Genomic DNA, 6,000 nt, shown 5'->3' with positions numbered 1-6,000 from the left:
CTCGATGGGTAGGATGATGCTCTCATGACGCGCTTTTAGAGTACATTCGCTTACTTGACCTACGTAATGCTGTTCGCGTCCACCTGTATACATCTTTCTTCCAGAACGTCTCGCTTCGCGACGCATCTACGTCGAGAAGAAGCGTGACGCACAGCGGCCTCGAGAAGTACAAGAACGCCACGAAAACAATGATGTAAGATACGAGAAGAGCTTTATCTCGGTTGGACTTGGATGCACACACACACACACACACGCACACACCTTCCTCTTCATCTCTACGTCACCGAGCTCCTTCCGCTAAAAAATTAGACGTCGTTAAACCACCACGTATTTTTCCTCTTGCCATTTCTCGCTCGATCCTCCTCCTTATGGAAGGGCGACAGATTGTCCCAGTTGTCAGTGTGTTATCTCCCTTCATAGAAATTCATGACCGTTCCTACATTTTCGTCGTTTTACGGCGTTACGCTGCTGGTGAGTTGGACCTGAGAGAGGTAGACCCCCGACGAGACCGCGAGATTGAGAAACGCTGGTCGTGGGGAACGAGACGGGCCGGCTCAAGGCCGCGCCGTGGTCCCACTCCCCCGCCAACCACCAAGTCCGAGTCAAGGGCGTTTCTCCCACCGTACGGCATCGAGTTATGAGCCAGCCGGGGGGGACCCGAGAGAGGATCTCGTCTCTCTCCTTCGCGATACCCCCCTGGCTCTCCCCTAGCCTGGCGCGTCTCCTCTCCTCATCCATCGCGGTTCTGCCCCCCGTCTCACTTTCGCCTCGCGTGGTCCATATAGCGAACGCGTAATTCTCTCCCTCTTTCTCTTTCTTCTTCTCTCGTCCCGGCCTCTATGCGGTTGTCCTCTTCGCTCCCGCCTGTATTTTCGCGCGACGGCGAGCGATGACGACCAAGTCTCGGCTTTAACTACGCGAACTTGGTATTGTCATTGTGCGGAATGCCTTTTAAGAATGTCCTCGTGATTCGATGCGCGCGCGGTTTATCGCCAGGCGATTCGAATCTCGCCGTAATCTCGGTGAGGTCAGATATTTCGGTGTGTTGTCGATAGAGCGCCTAGCTCTGGAAGATAACTCTCTGTTAGACAGATTGGGTACCGCGTGTAATCGAAATAACCGATGTAAGGTACATTTCTTAGTATTTACGGTGAAATTAATTCGGAATTATATACGCCGAATGATAAAAACCGCGATCCACAGTTCTGCTATAACTTCAAAGGTATCCACTTCAGTTGGTCTTAATTCAGTTATCTATGTAGGGACTTTACTCTGAATGCGTTTGTGTTTTCGGAAGAATTTTATCAACTAAAATAAACACAGTTGTAGATTATAATTTATGATTAAAATATTCACAAAAATTGCCTGTCTCTTTTTCTCCCTCTAAAAAAGATCCCCCTCTCTCTCTCTCTCTCTCTCTCTCTCTCTCTCTCTCTTTAGGATTGACGTCTTTTTTACGTGAATCTTCCAAATCCCGCTGATTGTACGAGCGACAATTTTCATTTTTCTTTCAACGAGACTCGATTGAGATAAACGGAGTTTTTCTCCAAAATGAAAACTATTATCTATCTCGCGACGTGTTACGCCGAACGGCACGATCGGAAGTTCTACAGCGCATAATAATTTCCTCTCGTTCCCGCGTCGAGTCGGACGCTCAAAACAGTCGGAGTCATACTTCATGATCGCTGATATCGCCTCTTCGCCGTGCCGCCGGCTGGATTCTTCTCTCTCTCTCTTTCTCTCCTTCTCCCTTTCTCTCTCTCTCTCTCTCTTCTCCGGTCAACATTCTTCATCTCCGCCGAGTCCCAACGGGTTTTCGGGCATGCATGATGATCCATCATTCTTCGCACCGTTCCGATACCCGGCTGCTCCTTGTCCTTCGGCTTGCTCGCTCGCTTGCATTTCGCGGCGCGGCGCGTCGCGCATCGACCGTGCAATGAGCTGCAACTCATTGTTTCTCTCTACGGCAATCCGCCGTACAATATAATTGTTAATCTGTGTTTGCGAGCCGTATGCCCTTACCTTAAAAGCTTTCTGCGTTCGCCTTACCCAGTTTCGAACTGCATAAAAATTAACTGAGAGAACACGTTAAACCAGAATTTTTATATTATTTCTCTTTATTTTCCAGTGAAAGAAAAGGTCCTTTAAAAGTATTTTGACACGAAATAAATTCTAGTCTCTCTGATGTTATGTTAATAAATACAATTTGTATTAATAACGATGTTATGTTAATAGATACATTTATCTGATTCAAGGAGATACGTATTTCAAACAAAACGCTTGATTTTATCTAGCAATAATTATACCATCCTCTTAATAGAGAGCTTGATATTTCATAATTATAATAACAAATACGTATGTAGGTATACATATTAATGAGCTTATGAATACTCGACGAAAATAATTTACAAATCCGACAACTGATCCGCGAATAAATTTGAAAGCTTCTATTGGTATCGTTGACATTTACAGCTTTCCAGCTCACAATCAGTATTATTAAAAGTTGGCTTTGCAGCAAAAGTAGATTTAATTGGTTCCCCTTGTACGCGCAACAAAGCGTCCCAAAAACAGCGTACATCATTCGTGTTGCTGAAAAATACCTCTACTATCCTGCCGCGCTCGGCGGCGATGAATAAAATATTATATGTACTATATCAAGTGCTTCTTTATCGTGTGCCTTTTTTTTTCAACCGAAAATAATTTTCGGTGCATTCGTTCTTGCATCACGTACCTCCGCGACCACCGCAGCCACTATACGCGATGCGGGGCTTCATTCAAGGACACAATATTCAGAAACCGAAAGTGCGATCACGCGAAAATCTAACGTCTCGCCGAACCGGTCTAACCGGATTCGGCGTGTACGCGGCTGGTTAAGATGGTACGCCGATCGGTGTGAGCCGCGTAAACTCGTTCCTCGTCATTTTTGGCAATAACTACATTAGCTGCTTGGCCGAGATACAAGCGTGAATCAAATTGCTGTCGTCGTGATTCTCACCGTCAGTGTCGTGTCACCTACGACGACGTCTCCGTGTCTCGTTTTACTAAGTCCAACCGTTAGCGTCAGAGATGAGAAACGCAGCAGCAGCAGCGCGGCGATCCCGATGAGAAAACGCCAGATTTAATAGCACCATTATGAACCGCGTATATACGTTGTAATATTATTGACAATCTCAATATTTTATTAATATCGTAAAAATGTTCTCTCTCTTTTATCTTGAAAATATACGCGAGTATATGTATATACATTTCGTCGGAAATTGGTATCCGATGTTAATTCGCCTTCGCGTATGCAATTATCTTCCGGTAATTATTCGGCGCGCGTGATTCCCTCTCAAAATTATCCATGCAATTTTCCTAAATTGCTCAAAATTGCTCGATTTGTTTGTCGTAAAAGGCGAAGTCGCGCGTAACTCGGACACTTTTCACTTCGCCTTTCCTTTGATAGCTCGAGCTCTCTTGGCTATCTCAATTTGATCTTTTTACTGTCCTCGTATGGGCGGGATTCACTTGTGCTGCGGCTGTGGTCGTGAAGTTGGAAAGTCAAGTGCAGTCGGGCAGCTTCTACGCAGAGAGACGACAGAGTTTCTCAAACACTGCGCGCTCTCGTGGCTTTCTCTCTCTGTATTTCTCTCTCTCTCACACTCTCCCTCTGTCTCTTTTCGTTCCCTCTCTCTCCCCCCTCCTCTCTCTCTCTCTCTCTCTCTCTCTCTCTCGTGTGTTTATAGGCCGCTCAAACTTTTGCATCGATCGAACGTATTATAGCTTAACAGTTCTCCAGACTGAAGCACGCTTCAGATGATCGCCTCTCGCTTCCCTTCGAGTAACTACTTAAACGCTCCGTTTTCGCTGCCGTGCAAGAAGAGTAATACAAAAAGTAACCGACAAAAGTGACGACGTTATTCCCTGCACTGACGAACGAGCCAAATTTACATACCGCGTCTCTCTTCCTCTTACTTACTCGTCTTCAGATATATATACGGAAACCTCTCGGTCTTCCGGGGATAATGGACGGCACATTGTCGTATTTGCATGTTTACGGTTTAACAAGTGAAATTGGATATTCTGGAAATGGATCGTTTTCTCCGTACATCGAATATGTTAATGCATTTCAAACGTAATCACGACGATAATTGATTTATGTCGCGTGTAAAGGTATAACATAAAGTCACGCCTCTATAATTCGATTTTGAAAAATGACGAATCCCCTCTATTTTTACCGACCATAGTCACTGACGAGATAAAACGAGAACCACTGTCGTGCGAACGAGAGCAAGTGGCTTCTGTGTTCGCCTGAGCGAGATTTTAACAGACGTTTCTGTTGGATTCTGATGAAGTTTCGCGGATAAGAACGCACGTGTACAGGTGCGTACATCATATAAGAGCGGCGCTCTGTAAAATTCATTGCAAATAATCCAAATCAAGGTTGCAGCGGACAAGCGCGGTTCTGACAAGCAGCCGTGATCTGACGTGCCCGCGCAAAACTGGTTGCACGGCGCGAGAGACGGACTGTTCCCCGATGGTCGGTTGGTTGGTTGGTCGGTCGGTCGGTCGGTCTCTCAAATTTACGACCATGCTTGAAATTTATTCTCCGCGCGTCGTAGACCCGATAAAGCCGATCCCGAAATCGCGACGTTGAAGCTCACTTCGGTAGAGAAAAGATTTTCGACAATTTCCAGTCGCTCGAGTAAAAGTTTTGATTACGTTATTATCACGATTTCATCACGATGTATTAATCGAAATTCTAATACAGATCTTTTTTTGTTGTTTATGTAAGAGGAATATCTGAAATATGCAAATAAACAATTAATTTACAAATATCAATACGAATATTATGTTTTCACGTCTTAAAATTTACTTGCATAATTATATCTCAGGTTTATGAACTGATGAGAAATATTTTCGTGTCGATCATCGTGATTATCCGTGGAAACAAAAGAAAAACGAAATTACACCAACTTAAAATTAAACAATTTAAAGTAAACAGAAGAAGCGATCGAAGAGAAAACAATATAACTGCCAGCTGAAACAAAAGTAATAATTATGAAGTGGCGCTATTTACCGAGACATTGTGTTTTTCATTGCGCTACTTTCTAATTGACGGCGAAATGCCAAAGAAACCGAAAGTGCGTTCAAGTTATGCAAGTTTAAAGTTGAGTCAATGCACTTTTGCTTCACGTTAAAGTCAAATTTTTTTAATCGTTAGCTCTTCTTTTAATTCCATCCTTACTTTCCTTCAGAAAAATGTACCGCCGTCGTACATACAAAAGTTTTCTTTCAAATCTTTATATATGTATACATAAATCTATAAAACATTCATCGAAATAAGAATTACATATTCCGTTAAAGTTTAGAAAATATATTACAAGTAACATAATGTCTCGGTAAACTCCACAAGGACGGAAAATAATGAGGGTTGTGCTGGAAGACGTGCGCTTGTCTGGTATTATTTGTATATTTTATTTGTATAAAAAAGGTGAAAAAAAATGAAAAACAGAACACGCTCGGGGCATGGACGCGGGACCGTTTCGTAATGAACAGCCACACTTGTTGATTAATATAATATATACGCGCGTATGTATACATGTACACATATATATATATATATGTACATTATGAAGTTGGTGAATCGCGGACGAGGGTGAACACGGAGAAACACTAGAAACTGGGCGGGATGTTGGAAGCGCTGTGTCAGAGAGAAATAAGCCAAAGGAGGAGAGCGAAGAAAAGGAGAACAAAGGATGTATGCACGATATACACGGTGATATATCTTTGGGAACACTGTCGGTTCGAACAGAATCGGACCCGCGCCCGCCGTGAGACACTCGTCAGTCACAAAATATATGAGACGAATTGATTTCTTTCACTCTTCCCACTCCCTAAATTACTATTAGGAACCTGGTTCCGTTGTAACGTTGCAGCGAAAAACTCTGCGGCCAAGATTCCAGCCGAATTAACTCTTCGAGCCAGAACATCGCGGTTCTGCGTGCGATTGATTTGACA

The sequence above is a fragment of the Cyphomyrmex costatus genome, unplaced genomic scaffold (genome assembly GCF_001594065.2).
Source record: "Cyphomyrmex costatus isolate MS0001 unplaced genomic scaffold, Ccosl1.0 scaffold57, whole genome shotgun sequence".
Taxonomy (NCBI): Eukaryota; Metazoa; Arthropoda; class Insecta; order Hymenoptera; family Formicidae; genus Cyphomyrmex; species Cyphomyrmex costatus.
This window is presented reverse-complemented; position numbering follows the sequence as displayed.